The 17,561-nt window shown below is 36.8% G+C and overlaps 2 long non-coding RNA genes across 2 annotated transcripts; both read right to left on the bottom strand.

Moving 5' to 3' along the window:
- Positions 1-405: 405 nt before the first annotated feature.
- Positions 406-13,527, bottom strand: LOC131423718 (uncharacterized). The gene is made up of 2 exons (XR_009225639.1): positions 13,332-13,527; positions 406-757 (listed from the first exon to the last, which is right to left on the bottom strand). It is a non-coding gene; the product is annotated as an uncharacterized LOC131423718 (long non-coding RNA).
- On the bottom strand, positions 9,852-13,163 carry LOC124084574 (uncharacterized). The gene is made up of 3 exons (XR_006849141.2): positions 12,845-13,163; positions 12,051-12,197; positions 9,852-11,093 (listed from the first exon to the last, which is right to left on the bottom strand). It is a non-coding gene; the product is annotated as an uncharacterized LOC124084574 (long non-coding RNA).
- Positions 13,528-17,561: the final 4,034 nt, after the last annotated feature.

Below are 17,561 nucleotides of genomic sequence, written 5' to 3'. Positions count from 1 at the left end.
TCTATCTCAGTATGTTAGAATATGTCAAGTTTTAATGACCAGCTGAAGCTCTTCAATTTTCAATGTTTTTTATATTTCTCATATTGGGCTCTTCCTTCTGCTAAGGTGGTGAATATCCCATTAACTAGAAAACCCAGCATCATCCCCTAAACTTATGTAATAACCATGGAAGTATTTGTAATAGAAAAGGCCCGATGAATTGAATAACACTGAGTTTATTTTTCTAAAGAATCTTCCAATGAAATCTTGGATAAGGAGTTTCTAGGAGATAAAGATAGAGCTATAGCTATAGATATAGATATTTATTTAGTCAAATATCTAATAACATAACCTTATGGTCAGCCTTAATTCTAAATGTAAGCCCCCTTCTGCTTGAACATGTTTAAAAGTACAAGAAGTGCAATGTAATAAAACCACCTCATATACGTTTATTTAAATTTTGAAAATTCACTTTTGTTCTGTATGCAAAGGAGGGGGAAGGAATCAGAAAGACAGAGTGATTGAACCTACAGTCCCACCCAAAGTGTGGGCGTTTGATGTAAGTTTGAGAAGCGCTGGGAAGACAGGAGCTGTTCTTCACTGAGTCCTGCAGATTTTGGTGACACCCCTCTTCTTTCAGGAAATTTAAGTTGTGCTTAAGACTCTTTGGCTGGGCTGGGGATGTGGCTCAAGCGGTAGCACGGTCGCCTGGCATGCGTGCGGCCGGAGTTCGATCCCCAGCACCACATACACACAAAGATGTTGTGTCCGCTGAAAACTAAAAAAAATAAATAAATATTAAAATTCTCTCTCTCTCTCTCTCTCTCTAAAAAAAAAAAAAAAAAAAAAGACTAACTTTGGCTATGTGCCATCTTTCCCTAAACTGGTAGACCTAAACTCTAGGACATGATAGGTTCCTTAATGTGACTTCATGTACCTGGCTCATCCCATTCAGGATGCTGGGAGGCTCTGTTGCCTAAAATGGCTTTGATGTGCCTCTGTCAGTCACTCACCCAAGGAATGGAGCCCAACACCTTAGATCATCCCCATGTTTCATGTACCTGCTTACTCCAAAAATCTGTACCTTTGTGGGGTTTTCCACAGTCCACAGTCTTTTCAATGTGAGATAAGTTTATGAATATTTGAAAATTAACTAGATTTTCTGCATAAAAATAGAAACAATGAAAATATGATAATGATTCTTTTTGCATGTGAGATTTTGACTGATCTTTTTTTTTTAACTTTTGTAAGTTTCTTAAGCATACATAAGTATTCCCTTGAAATATAAAAAATAGAGTTAAGCTTTAGAATTGTTTCCCAGATAAACTTAAATATTTGCAGTTTTTTAAATATTTATTTTTTAGTTTTAGGTGGACAAAATATCTTTATTCTACATTTATGTAGTGCTGAGGATCGAACCAGTGCCACATGCATGGTGGGTGAGTACCACTGAGCCACAACCTCAGCCCCTGTAGTTATTTTATATATGATATGTCTCTGACTTAGGTAAAAGTGATCAATAAGGGTTTCTCAGGAAAATAATAAGTTTTTTAATTAAATTTTCTGAAAACATTTAAGGCAAATCTTTCATGTTTGCACTAAGTAAAACCAAATAGTAAAAAGGTCACAATTCTTTCTTAGTCTCAAAATTTTATGCGAAATTCTCTCTGAACTAATAGGAAAATCAGAATAATTGATTCTTCACTATGAGATTATGTTTACTTTAAGCAACTGATGCCAGATTAAAACTTAGCCTGTTGCACTCTCTTAGAAAAGTCATTCTTATTTTCAGATCACCACTTTTGAAAACAAAGAAATAAGTATGGAAAAGCAACAGTTGCTAAATACCTGTGATGAGCCACGTTATATGTGAAATGTTTCCACAAACTATTTTCTTTGATTTTACCAACAACCCCATTAAGAGAGTATTGTTCATCCTTTACGGCTAGATAAAGTGGAGCTTAGAAATATTAGCTTTACTAGGGTCACACAACTAGTAAATAGAAGTGACAAGATTGAAAACAGATTGTTTTGATTTCCAAGTTTTTCCGGGAAACCAAAATGAAAGCAAATACCATATAAATAGTTATGTATTTTGAGATTAGAATGAAGATGAGATGGAGGTCACTTAATACACTTTTTGCTCTGGTAATGTTTTAGATTAAGTGCTTTTAGAAGAATGCTGCTTTACTATGGGCATATCCTTGGTTTTTCAGATTTAACTGGACAGTAATGAGAAGAACTGCTGGCATCTTTGTTTTGCCATGTTCCTGACACTGTTTTAGGCACTTTAAATAAATTAACTCATTTTATACTCACAGGGACTCCAAGAGAGATAAGTACTATTATTATTTATATTTAAGGAGAAATTGTGAGCTTACTGAAGACACAAGATGGCTTTCAGATTAATGGGTCAGAAAACTGGAGCAGCTGGAAAACTGTATTTACAAAACAATTTGAACTTTATGGGAAAGATACTGCAAGGATTAGCATCAGCTCCAAGGTTAACCGGCCCCCTTCATCCCAGTTTCAAGGATGAAAAAATACAGGCAACCCACTCAAAAGAAAATAATAATCTATGTTCCATGAGGCACTTAATCACTAAAATATCATCATACGCATTTAATGGAACGAGCTTCAACAACATCTTCATTGTTGTTTCCTATTGACCATTAAATTTCTTTCTAAGTGTCAGCAGCATTTAATGTTTTGTGTCTATAAACTCTTCAAAAGCAAATTAGACTTCAAAGATGACCAGGCCGATTGCTCTGTTAAAACTTGTGAATGTCTTGAGGTAGAATACTATCACTTTGTTCTTGCTCGTGGGGGTTTATTCAATAAAGGCTTTTATTACTTTAATGGTATTATTCAGGCCTATGAAGTAGGTTAATCTTTATAATAAACTTGTTTTCAAGATTTTAATTTGGAAGGAAATAAAGTTGCATTTCATATATATCTTAAACATTATATTTAGAGTTTCAAAATTGTTATATTTTGGGATTTAGGAAGATAAGATTATCCATTTCAGATTTTTTTTCTTTTCTTTCTTTCTTTATTTTTTTGGTGTTCTGGAGACCTCTAAATTATTTTTGAGTGACTTATTAAATATATTATAGATTCAATAGCTTTTTTCTTCTGATCACACAAAAGTGGCTTGATAATTGATTGTTTGATGACTGTATAAGGAATTTAAAACCCCTGATATATGGATTAATAATATTTATAGGTATATCTTTTTCAAAGCTAGCTGATATTGAATCCATAAATCTAATATTGGGGCAAGGAAAACTAGAAGCAAATGAGTGAAGGTAGAAATAATCTTTGTGCAACACAAGAAGTGTCTCTAGCTACATTAGTAGACTTCTGAAAATTTCAATAAATTTCATAAAAATATAGATGCACATATGTTTCTCTTGTCCCTGAATTTAGTATTAGAACTAGAAGAGAATTAAATATTTATATCTAATGTATTACCAAGATAAATCACTTAAAAATGTGTTGAGGGAAACAGAACATAAATTTTAAAATGTAAATGGATCATTTTCACAGCAATATGGAAAGGTAATTGTTCTTTTTCTACATAAAAGAGAAAAATATGAGGAAAGTGATTATCAGACACTATTTTGTTGTCTATTTTCAGAAACAGTTAAAACATTAAATTAATATTTATGTTTGGTAGCTACTAGTTGTTACAATCTGGTATTCTTTGTGAGAAATTATATGTTCATGGTCTGACATGCTTACCGTCTTGTGTTCTTTGTCGAACACAAAAGCGTTGGCCTTCTAGAGAGACCAAGACAATTCCCAGCCAACATCACAATGTGGCAAATGATGAATTAAGAACAGGACTTCAGTGCTTGTTGTAGCCTAGTTAGCCAAGAGCTCAGAGGCTGAGATTATTTGGACAATGCAGATACCTTCTCAAAATGCACAATTTTCAACTCTTCCGATGGTGTAAGGGATTCCTGTTTTGGATTCCTTATTTGGAGAAGGAAGTATTTATGGGTTGTCAATGATTAACAAACAAACAAGACGCTTACAGTGGTGTTTGACATTCATGCTTTCTCAATTCAACATGAGGTTATTTCACCAGACAATTAATATTGGTTGAAGTGAAGTACAATAAACACACAATTTACCTCATACTAGTAATTTATGTGACCGGCATGTCCCACACTCAAGTGATAGAATTCTTTAGGAATCTTCTCAAAGGCATGTTAGGATTTGTAGGCAAGTACTTTCCAACTGGAAAACCTCAACAAGACATATGTCAAATATGGCGTCAGGTCCTCAGTCTGGGGCAGCCAAATGGAGCGGGAGTTAGGTCATCTCAGACTTGCTTTTAACCACTACAGCATACATCAGCAAGAGTAGGGAAGCCCTGCCTTGGAGCCAAGTCTGACATTCAATATGTCCAACACTGAACTGTGTTACTTGGTTGATAAGCCCTATCAGCTTCTTAAGGTGTCCAAGGAGGAAAAAGGGGTCTCACACATTTTTTAATTAAAAATGTTATTTTGAGGTAATTGTATATTCAAATGTAGTTGTAAGAAATAATATGAAGATCCCAAGGACCCTACACCCAGTTACCCCAGTGGGAACATCTAACAAAACTTTAGTACAAGAAAATATCCAGAGTATTAACTGACATAGATAACAGAAGAATCCTGTCAGTACCAGCCATCCTCATGATGCCCTTCAAAGTAACACAAACTAATCTGTCCTTTTTCTAAAATGTTGTCACTTCAAAAGTGCTGTGTAAACAGAATTAAATTGTATGTGCTCTTTAGGAACTGGAGTTTTTCTCTCACCATGATTCTCCAGAGATTGATCCAGATGGTGGTGCACCCCTAGTCCATTCTTTTCCACTGTTGAGTGGCAGTCCAGAGTTTGGACAGGTCACAGTTTGTTTTTTTGTTTTCATCCATTGTTTTAAGTTTGGGAATATAACAAACAAAATGTCATGAACATTTTCATACAGGTTCTTATGTGCACATAGATGTCTCATTACCTGAAATTAAAGTCCAGGAGTGCAAATCATCCTGTAAATACAGTAGTTGGATGGTCATTTTTATAAAGATTTTCCAAATCATTTTCCTGAATGGCAGTGCTATTTTCCACTCCCACCAGCAAGGTCTGATTTTCTTTTTTTAAGATGCAAGGAATTGAATCCAGGGCCCCACTCATGCTAGGCAAGTTTTCTAGCACTGGCTTTATCCCCAGTACCCACCAACAATACAGGAACGATCCAGTTTGTCCATATCCTCCCATAGCATTTGCTATTGTCACACCGTATTCTAGTCATACTGATGGCTAAGTAGCATTCTCTCACAGTGATTTAAATTCGCATTTCTCTATTGGCTAAGGATGTTGAACTTCTTTTCAGGTGCAAATTTGCTATTTGTCTGTAACCTTGGCTGAAATATCATGTCTTTTGCCTGTGTTATTATTAAAATTGATTTGATGGCAAAAGGTCAAAAATGAGAAAAAATGTATATATTTATGGCATACAACATGACATTTTAATATATGTGTACAATATGGAATGTGTAAATCAAGCATATTAATATATTCATTACCTCACATACATATTTTAAGGGTTGAAGATATTTAAAATCTGATCTATTAGCAATTCCATAGTGTACAACACACTGTTATTAACTATAGTCACCATGCTATACACTAGGCGTACAGAACTTCTTTCTCTTGTCCACCTGAAACTTGGTACCTTTGACCAACATCTCTCCTCCCACTCCAGTTCCCTTGTGACCCCTATTCCACTCTGTTTCGATGAGTAAGACAAGCTGTGCCCAAGCTATTGGTCTACTCCTACCCATCCCTTACCCCTATACTTTCTATTGCTAGCCAAGAGTGTTGGAGATTCCAGTTGCTAGAGTCAATTATAATTAACAAGAAGCTTGCCTTTGCTGATTGGCCTCTGGAGAAAAACGCTTTCTCCTCCTACTAGTTTTCTGATCACGTCACCCAGCATGGCAGCCCTCATAGTGGTGAGGAGTCTTTTGGAAAAAAAATCTCAGCAAGAAAATGGACCAGTCACCTTCCCATAGACTTTGCATCTCAGTCTCTTCACTCTCCATAATTCATTATCCACATGTCCATTGAGGCTTTTCTACCAGAGCAGGTCACCTTCCTCTCATCACTGGCATTTTCTATTATTATTGTTGTTGTTGTTGTTGTTACTGCTACTGCTGCTGATGTCATTTTAATTGTACATTTTTATGGATACAGTGAGGTGAATTTGATACATGGATACAATAGAAAATAATCAAATCAAGGTAACCAGCGTTTCCATCTCCAATATTTATCATTTCTCGGTGATGGGAAGCTTCAAGATCCTGTCTTCTAGTTCCATATAATATACATAGTAAATTGTTTTAAATTACAGTTGCCCTATCCTGCTGCAGATCACTTGTACATGTTCCTCCTATCTAACTGTATTCTGGTGCCCATCTTCCAACCACCCTTTATCACGTTTCCTTCCAACTCTTCTTGGCTTCTAGTGCCCATATTATTTTCACTTTGATGAAATCATTTTTTTAGCTTTCACATATATGTGAGGATATGCAATGTTTTTCCTTCTATGCCTTATATATTGCCTATAACATAAAGTCCTCCGGTTCTACCTTTGTTATCACAGGTAATAGGGTTTCATTCTTTTTTGATGGCTAAATAACATACCATGGTATGTATGCACCATATTTTCTTTATCATTCATTCATCCATGGACATATCAGTTGCTTCCATTTCCTGGCTATTGTAAATAGTGCTGCAATAAACATGCTAGTGCAACTGTCCCACCCCCATGTGTCCCCTTTGATGGAGAAACCAAAGCCAAACCATGATTGCACTTTAATAAACAAACCTGGAAAAAGGGAACCAGTTTAAATAAGAACATTGGAGAGTTGGGTTCCCACATTTTCAATCAATTCTTTTGACTGTTGCAAGTGACACTAAAGTCCCATGATATGCATTGTTTTGTTTTGTTTTGCAGAGACATACGTTCAAATACTCATACAAGGAGGCTAGTGTGTAGTGAAACTGAGTCCAGCTGAGTTTGGTGGATCCTAGACTTCAAGATTTCTCAGTGGGTGTTAGGGGTGACCAGGCAGACAAAAGGCAACCCTTATTTTGCCAAATAATCACCTTCAAAAAAGAAGATAATTTCTATCAACCACCTCTATATTTCTCAAACTGAAGGACATAAACCATCCAAATTTGGAAGAATATTGTTGCAAAAAAGGACACTTCATTTTTTTTCCCATTCATGATTGGTAGAAATCTGTATTTTGGCCTTGAGCTAATTCCCAGAACTATGGTGACCCAAAGGCCTGCCAGGTAATTGAACACCCAGAACCAGGGCCCCAACCTCTGACACAGTGTGCACTGTCCCTCACAGTGGCCATGGCACGAAAGACACAAAGGTACCCAGAGAAAATATGAGAAGAACATCATTAGTGTTTTGATTTGTTTAGATTTGACAAAAACCTCTATTCTGCATGCATGGTATAGGAAAAGTGACTGTATTCTCTTTATATAGACTCCTATGTAGCTAGAAGCACTGGACATACAATGTTGTTTTTGTTTTCTAAATAATCATTCATTTATCAACTGTGGTCTCCTGAAACCTAGAAATGAATTTATGATCTTCATACCAGTACCCAAGAATGGAAACTCATTAATGTCAAGCATATCATATTTAAAAGACTCTTTTTTTTAATTTTGTAGTTACAAGTTCCAGAAAGGGGCCAAAGTTCAAACATTGAGTAAGAAATTAAATTTCTATTTATACAAAATATTGTCAAAATATGTGATCCAAGAAAAGATAATTTCCCTCCACACATTAATCTTATTTATTAACTAAGCCCAAAAGAACATCCTCAATGCTGAAATGGGTTTTGAAGAGTGAGTTATGTTAGTGATACAATTTCATAATTTTTGAATGGGAAAAAGATACTTAGAAATCTCTCTTTACATGAATAGCATAAATGACATTTCAGTAACAAGGTCTTCCATCTTAGATAGTTATTTGTCACTCTGCTACCCCCAAATGCATCTAGAACATGGTACTTCAAGAGTTACAATAAAAAGAGATTATAAATCTACATGTTTAGAAAGAATGTCAGTAGGAAGGACAAAGTTTTAGCATTTATTATGAAATTATAGAATGTTCTTAAACATAGTTATATCTAGATGAAGTATAGAAAGCCAAATGAATCTCCTGTTTTTATGGCAGGAATCAGCCCCCAGTTTTCTTGCTGAGGTGGATTCCATCTCCAGTTGGGGGACCTGAGTGCTTCCCACTTCCTTTACTGTCCACACAGGTGCTGAAAGGACAACTGGTTCCATTGGACAGGTGAGAAAAATGTGCATCAAGTGTTTAATTGCTGTTTCATGTCCACAGATTTTTCTGGTGTCTCCTTTGATCTCTCTCTATTTATTTATTTGATTGCTTTCTCTTACTTTTTATTTGAATTTTAATGAAGAAATCTGTAGTTAAAAGTAAATCAATGTGGTCCATCTGGAGTCAGATCCTTATTCAAATCCATGTCCTTATCCTGCACCATTCTACCTCCAAGGACTGTGCCATATTTATGAATGAACCAGGAAGAACACCCAAGATTAACCACCAACACCTCAAGCCAACAAATGTTAACTCTACCCAATGTATATTAAAATGAAAAAAAAAATGGGCTTTTAGTAGAAAATGCCAGAGTATTTGAAGTGAAATAAATTGGCATTTCAACTCCTTGCTCAATATGTTTTAGGTAGAAACTTAGAAAAACCAATTTATTTCCTCAAATTTGCCTTTCTCTCTTTTAAAGGGGAGTTGATTGTAATGATAATATCTAATGTTTCTACCTCGCAGTATTGTTTGGTAGAACAAAGAGTCAATGAATTTTCTGTGAGCTTGTAAAAAATTATATGTATCAGATTTTATTATTTGCATAATTTATTCAGAAGATACCCCCCTTCTCTCTCACTTAGAGAAAGCATTCAAAATTTTAGTAGCATTAGTACCAAAAACCCGAGTTCAGATAAACTATAATAATCTTAAATGCTATAGCATAGGATTTATGTCATTAATTTAAATCTACTTGGTATATGTTTGCCATGGAGTAAAATTAAAGAGCAGTTTCATACAACATAAATGCAGACTATTTGAAGAGTCAACTACCATTTTCTATCTATTAAGTGCCACACAGCAGTTTGATAATGGTGCTAGATTACACAGGCACCATTCTGATTTTGTAAAAGTAAACAAAATTTTGCTTCTAATATTGAGAAGATAGCAGTATAAGATGGACAGAGAAATGGTTAACTAAATACAATTTGAATAGTGCTGGAACCAATAGATAACATGGAAAGTTCAGTAATCGTCCCAATTCTGAATCTTATAATCCTGTCCCTTATAATTCTGTCTGACCCTTCAGAGGCCACTATCTCTGTAGGTACTGCTCATTGATTCCTAAATAAATCCAGTATATACACAGCAGAATTCATTGAAAAGAACTCCAAAGATTCCTATTATTTGTTATGATTGACAATTGACAAGTAAAACAAATTTTCTTGCACAAAGTGCTTTTGAATGGCTTGGAGTCGTCAGACTTCTGCTCTATTTCCTTTTGCCCTTTCAACACTGTGAATCCTGTAGGCCACACCCATAAGGCCTCAAAGTCAACAACACTCTAAGCATTTATGGATCTGGGGTTGTGAAATGGCCTGAAAACTAGTTGGGGTATATTCAATGCTGATGTTTACTGCAGCTAAATATTTGTGTGTATGTGTATGTGCTCACACGCATGCTTGTATGTGTATATACATACACACACTCATGCACACACACACACACACACACACACACACACACACACACCTGTACATACTTTCATATAGTATTCACCACCTTAAGGGCACAGAACAATATCCAGGGCATTCTAGGATGCAAACACCTATTCAAATCTGGGAGATTTTCCAGATCAGATTTGCAATGGCCTTCCATCATATACAAAGGTCAGAAAAATACAGACTTAAAAATCAGAATGTTTTTATTCAATTAAGGTACCATTTAACCACAAATGCTCTGTCTGCATGAGAAAATTAAAGAAATAAATCAGGATTCTTTCTCTTAATGGCTGTTTGCATTGGCCAACATTTGGCGACAAGAGTCCAGGTCCAGAGTGAATTTCTCTGTGGGGCGACTGCATTTATCATGATTCCAAAGGCAGGTACTACTGCCATCTGGTTTGACACAAAAAAAATTGCTGGTCCAGTGTGACTTGTTTTATTTTAGTGGGTGAGGAAGAAAACTGAGAATGGTATACTCTTCCAAAGAAGGTGCCTCTATCAAGTTTTAGAATGAGTAGTAGAATATTTGGCCTGGTATTGCTAGCAGTGAAAATGAGTTGTTCTAAAAACATACTAATTCATTCTCTATTTCTGAGATATTGTGCCAGTCACTGCCCATGAAATCCGTGTGTGTGGTGAAAATGAAAAACAGGATCAGTTAAAACATTGGAGTAAAAAATATACTGCTTTTATTCTGCACTGAAAGTCGGCATTTTGAAGGTCCTTGTTCATCAGAATATACTGAAGCCTACAGCCATTATGTCAGGTGCTAGAAATATTAAAATGAATAAGAAAAAACTAGCCCTCATGGTTAAAACAATGAGGTCAACAGTTTGCGTGTGATGTGAACAGTGACAGAGGTGGCAGCAAGAGTGAAATGGGAAAAGTATTGAACAGAACCTTTTTCTCTGGAGCCTTGCCCTCTGTAAGTCTCGCTCCATCTCTGGGGTCTGGGGTTGGTGCTATCTCATGAGCAATGAGAGATTGTAGTGAGGATTGAGTTCCTGCGTTTGGGATCCAGAATCTCCACTTAGTGTGTGATTCGGGGCAAAGCAGCGATTTGGTGGACTCAGTTTACATCTTAAAACTAGATGGGAATGGTGTGGGTTCTAACTATGAGGGTAAAATACATGAGACCACGTACATGAAAACGTGCAGGGTAGGAGACACTGTTGGACCGTAAGCTGATATACAAAGGCTGTTTGCTGCCGTCTGTTGTTATTAATGAATCCTTTGGGTCCAATAAACTGTTTTCAAAAAAGGAAAGAAAAGAAAGAAAGAAAAAGTAAGCCATCTTAAAGGAAGAAAAACCATAAATCTTGGAAAACAGAACTTCCTGCCTGTCTTCCCATGAGAAAACTCTATGAAAGCTGTTTCAATTTTTCCCTGACTATGAGAAGCCAAGGAGGGTTGACCCAGCCTCTGAACCCTGCCTTCTCTTCATGACTTGGGCTAAGATTTTTAATCTCCTTGAATCTCAGTCTCTATATCTGGGAAATGGGAATAAAAATGGAGCAGCAGAGTTGTAAGGAGACCAGATGGCAAGGGGTGTGTCCCAGCGAGGACCTTCATAGTAGGTCCTCCCACGTGTTAATCAGTTCCATCACGAAACAATGAGTCCCGAAATTATAATTAACTCTAATTTAATTAACCAATTACCCTTTACTATTGATGAGTTTTGCACAAGTCAACTCAATCAGCATTTGCATTTTGACACTTTTATTTCTAATTATGTGTAATTTGCTCCCTGTTAAAAGAATTTCAGGCATCAGCAAGCAAATCAGGAAATCGTTTGTGTACCCAGAAGTCCTACTTGAGAGCTCTTCTGAAGTCTGATTTCTTTATTCCTTTTAAGGTGGTTTCCAGGGTGAGAGGGAGGGAAAGGTAGGTGGGCCCTTGCTTTTGTTGGAGGTATGATTTTCAAGTGTAATTGTAGCCCAGGAGTGGTCACCTGTTTCCTCCAGGAATTGAAATCCTGTGCCATTGGCTAACTAGATTTCCCCTCCCAAAGCAAATTCATCCCTTAGTTTTAACCCAACTCTTACTTTACTTTCTGGCCTCAAGACCCTTAGGTGTCCAGCTTTGTATTTTAGTATCTTTTCAAATATTTTCTTAGTTTTCTGCTTTGTAAACCTGTGTTGGTTAAGGTTCAACTGAAGATCAAAGAAGCCACTCTAACAGGGTTAAGCAGAAGGGATATCTACCTGGTGGTGCTGGTGGGACTGTGGCAGTGGTCTTCTGGGTTAGCCCAGCTCTCAAAATCCTACTGCATCTTCCAGTGACTTCTACCTATAGGGAATCCTGGAATTGGAATCCCGTGTGTCTTCTGGCCTTGCATAACAGAGAGAACTCTAGACAGGACCAGGAGTACCCGTTAGTCTAATCCAAACATCAGCCACAAACAGTATTTAACCAGGGCTTATGTAATTTTCTACTGTATTTATTGAAGGAGAGAAAAGAACAGTTTGCCACTGGAACATTTTCTTTGTTAACAAAGTAGCAGTATTAACAGCCATGAACTCAAAGTCAAAGTCCTGGAGTCCAGGGCTTGCTCTGCCACTAATTAGTTTTTGGACTTGGGTAAATCCTTTCTCTTTTCAGAAGTTTCCTGAACGTACAAGATGAAGTAATTAGACTCAGCGGTTGCTGAGAAAGCACCCTTTTTGTAATGTACTACCATCCATATTATTGTTGCTGGTATAAATAACCTTTTATATTTGATTAAAAAAAATGGTACACGGTCTCTTGGTATTTTTCTGAAAACAATGCCATTCTAATTAATTCTAATTGAGTCATCTACAAGCTGTATTTTTGCCCATGCTCAAGAGGTTTATAGACTCAGTCATTTGACTAAAGGACCCCTTGAAAAATCTATTATATATTTTTTCCTTGCCAATCTTTCTAAGGCCCTTTAGAAAATAATCAGCCAGTCTTCCCTCTTTAATTCCCTCCCAAACTCCCTCAGCAGAGACTGAGATGCTGAAGGAACTCATTTTACCAGGTGTCATGAGGTTTGAGAAGCCCAGGCATCAAACAGGCCCTGCAAGCTGAGCTTGCAGAGCAGGGTGGTCACAGGCTTCCACCAGAAGAATGCCGACAGGCTGCTGCAAGACAAGTTTCCATGGTTACTCCAATTTGTCACTCTTCCATATAGCCACCTTTATGAATTTTTAAAGTGTTATAATAATATACATTTTGCTCTTTCTACTAATGCTGTACAAAATCTTCTATTAATTCAAAAGAGGTTGCATCATTGTAAACAGATTTATTCCTTAAGTGGTTCAAAATCCAGCACACGAAAATTCGTGCTGTTGACCCCACTTAAGGCACAAAACTCTGTCATTGGATAGATCAAAATACCATTTCTCAGTCTTTCATTTAGATCATCTATTCCTTTGCATTCTCTCCTACCACAATAGCAAATTAAAAACTCCCAAATAAGTCTTTGAAGACAATAAAAACACAGTTGAAAGTAAACAACTTACCTTGGCAACAGGTCTGTAGGGCTTATGCTATATGCAGCTCAAAGAGCCTGCTGTTGTAACTTTAGCATAGCAAGAATATACTGGCTAAATTGTTTTCTATCAAACCATATTTAGAAGATAATACTAACTTTCCCAGTAAACTCTATTCCTCTCATTATGAAAGTGTTTACTTGAACTCTGAAAATAGCATTAGTCATGATGACTTCAGATGTTTAGAAGACAAAACTGATTTTTTAATTAACTGTCTGACATTCTAGAAATGTTCCAAACCCAAAGAAATGATCTTCAGTTGGCAAAGAGAAGATCACACACATATACACACACAAATACATATGTAGTATATACTATATAGATTTAACATGTATATGAACTTGATATTGAGATAATTTACTTTTAACCTTGAGGGATTCTTGTCACATCAAATGCAATGGAAATAATATAGTGCTTCCATGTATCCTTTGCCCAGTTTCTCCCAGTAGTAACATTTTTAACCCTATGGAGCAATGTCACAAAAATATTGACATTTATGCAGTCGAGGTACAAAACATTTCCCTTTTCACAAGGATTCTTCCTGTTTCCCATTTATAAACAGCAGCAACACCTCTCCTCTTGCACTCTGCCCTCTGTCCTTAAAGCAATCAACAATCAGTTTCCATTTCTACAATTTTTACAATTAAAAGATGTTATATCAATGGTGTTGTACAGCATGTAACCTTTTGGTATTGGCACACTCTCTCTCCCCTTTCTCTCAACACAATACTGAGGTGGAAATCCATCCAAGTTATGTATGTATCTATAGTTTATTCCCTTTCCTCCCTAACATTCCATCATCTGGATTCTGGTGTGTTCAGCCACTCGCCATCAGGTCTGATTCTAGGTTTGTGCTACTATGTGTAAAATTACTATTAACTGTGTGCACAGGTCTTTGTGTGAACATGCCTCATTTCTTTGGGGAAAATCTCCAGGAGTATAATGGCTCTTAGTTCTGTGTTTACTTTTTTATAAAAACTATCCAGCTGTCTCCTAGGGCAGCCATACCATGGTATATTCAGCAATGTGTAAGTGACCCAGTTTCTTTAGATCTCACCAGCACTTGTGTGGTCAGTTTTTTTTTTTTTTCTTTTTTTAATTTTAGCCATGCTAACACTTGAACAATAATAAGTCAATGTGGCTTACATTTGTGATTTCCTAATACTTAAATGATATCAGACAACTTTTAATGTATTTGCCATTTGATGGAATCTTATTCTCTTTAATGAAATATCTCTTCATGATTTTTGCCCATTTTTCTAATTGAAATTTTTAAATTTTTTTAATTGACAAATTTTGAGAGTTCTTTGTATATTCTAGATGAAGTCCTTTATCAGACGTGTGATTTACTAACATTTTCTCCCCAGCCTACAGCTTGCCTTTTTGTCTGTATAACAGAGTCTTTCACAGATGAAAATCTTTTAGTTATGATGAGGTCAAGTTTATTAGCTTTTTGATGGAAAGTGTATTGCATATATGGATTGTGTTTTTGACATCAGGTGGAAGAAATCTTGGCCTCACCTAAGTCTCTAAGATTGTCTTATTTGTTCATTTAAAAATGTTATGATTTTACAGTGTACATGTAAGATCCTGATCCATTTAAGTTATTCCCCTTTCTTCCTACCGTCCATGATCTGGAGGCCCTACACTATGTTCAGCTGCTCACCCACTAGGGGGGCATTTGGACTGCTTCTGGTGTTTGGCTACTGTGAATGAAATTGCTGTCAACATTATGGGCAGGTGTGACGTTTAAGACTGAGGCTTAATTTTTTTTTTTTTTGCACTGATGACCATCTTCACAACATTTGCTGAAAAGGCCAACCTTTTTTCCTTGAACCACTTTTGCACCTCAGTCAAAAATCACTTGGTTGGATTTGTGTGCATCTATTTCTAGATTCTCTGCTCCCTTCCTTCAGTATCACAAAAATCTTGATTACTAAGCTTGGGCAGGAAGAATCTAATTACCTTCCACTAAGTCAAACATAAAGGAGACTTGAAAAATCGCAAACCATTTCCATTCACTCACTAATATACTTTGTTTGGGAAACCATGGTAATTGTTTATGAAAAGATGCTATTTGCTGAGTGGAGGGTACTGGGGATTTAATCCAGAGGCGCTTAACCACTGAGCACATCCCCACCCCTTTTTATTTTTTTTTATTTTGAGACAGGGTCTCATTAATTTGCTTAGGGTTGTTAAATTGTTGAGGCTGACTTTGAACTGGTGATCCTCCTACCTCAGCCTCCCATACTGCCAGGATTATAGGCATGCCCTATGGGTGTTTTTAATGGAATAATGAAAAAAATGCTTTAAATCCTATGAGAAATCCAATTTCTGATATGGTAAATGTTATATAGATAAAACCCACATAAAGCATAAAACCTTTTGGGATCCTGAATAAATTTTAAGAGAGTCCTAAGATCAAAACATTTGGGAATCACAGTTATAACTCATCAGAAACTCTTAAATGTTACTAAAATTGGCAACTGATTTCTGATATTTGTCCCATGTAAGGGTATGTTCATGGAGATCCATTTCTGTCTTCTGTATACTGACAGTTTCTGCCATATGTGTTTGGACCCTTGTCACGGGAGCTTGCTGCAGGCTTCCTGTTAATTTTTCCTTGAAAGTCTTTGATAGTGGACATGCAGCTTCTCTTTCAGCTAATCAAGAGGCAACACAATCAAATATGAAAATTTGCTTTTGGAAACTGCACATAGCTAGACACACATTCTACCAATATTGACTGCCTGATATTTGCTTTGGTTTTACAGGGGTAAAGAAATCAGACAGGAATTCTTATGCTTTTATTGCCCCTGTCTTCTAGCTGAAGGAAAAGGAAATTAAACTATAGTAAGCCTCTCACACGGCGAGACAACAGGCCCAGACATCCATAGCCCATCAAGGCTCTCTTGATCTGTGGATAGGCAGTCCTGGCTTGGCAATGCCACTTTTGGAAGCATGGCTAGGGATTGAGCCCAGCTTGCAGTCAGGGAACAAATATTAGTATGAACAAGTCACTGGTCCCTGGGTGAAAGTACTTTGCTCCTCTGTTTTCCATCAACCTTCTTTCTTTACCTAGCCTCGTATGGAATTCTTTCCTAAGCTTAGATGTCATAGTCAAGGTTTTCCTTGCAAGTTCTAAAATCAGTATTACTGCATTAAAGTCTGTGGCTGATCTGTACTCTAAGGGGAGTTAAAAAAAAAAAGACATTCATTTACTTCAGGAAGTTATCCATCAACTTTTCCTTATCCTCTGACTATTTTAATGATGATACAACAAACAGCCCCACATTTTTTTTATATAAATAAAATTAGCAATCTTATGAAGAATGCGTTTCCTGCTTACTGTGAGAACCAGGGTCCTAGGTGGCATGCTGGCCTCAGCTTGTTTGCATTTGGCCTTGAGATAAAGAAAGATGCTGGAGATCACTCCTGCCACAGTCGACCCGGGCCAATGTTGAATGCCACGTGGACCCTCACAGGAGCAGACAGTGCAGCCATCCAGAGTGTGCAGAGGACCTCCTGGCTCAGCAAGCAACTGCCCTCAAATATCCCACCAGGCTTCCTTGCTGCTCTTTTTAGTGCTTGTGCTTCTGTTAATACTGGATCTTTCTTTTCTGTTTCTGGTATAACCCCAGGGAAAACACATACTGTTTGTTTCAACCTAATCCAGTGGGTGATTCTCATGTTTCCAATACTTCTAACACCTCCAAACATAATCATTAAATGCTCAGATGCTCTTAATTGTGGGAGTGAGAATATTTGAAGTGATAGGAATTTGTCATAATTCATGTAATAACACGGATGTTTTTAAAAGTGCTCTGAGCTGATCATTTTCCTTACCTTATACACTTTAAAGCAGTTTTCATGATACCTAGCAGATAGTTTTCTTTTCCCAGAAACACAGCATTGAAAGTGACCTCTTGCCTAACTAAGCTCTTCATATATTCATTTTGTAATTATGCGAAGCTCAGGTATTTGTCTGAATACATGGAGATGTGAAATACATTAAGTGGTCCTGGACCCCTGGAAATAGAACTCACAGTTGTTTCCCATTGAAGAAGTTTGATTTCAGTGACTACTGTTTCAACACTGATCTGAAGTTATGTCTTGCTCCTGGTAGAAGGTCATTTATGTACCATATTTGCCGAACTGTGCTCTGTGCCAGTTATGAAGCAAGACCCTGGATGGATGTGC

Source organism: Marmota monax, unplaced genomic scaffold (assembly GCF_021218885.2).
Source record: "Marmota monax isolate L192 unplaced genomic scaffold, Marmota_monax_Labrador192_F-V1.1 WCK01_AAM20220418_F8-fsc00022, whole genome shotgun sequence".
NCBI classification, from domain to species: domain Eukaryota; kingdom Metazoa; phylum Chordata; class Mammalia; order Rodentia; family Sciuridae; genus Marmota; species Marmota monax.
This window is presented reverse-complemented; position numbering and strand designations above follow the sequence as displayed.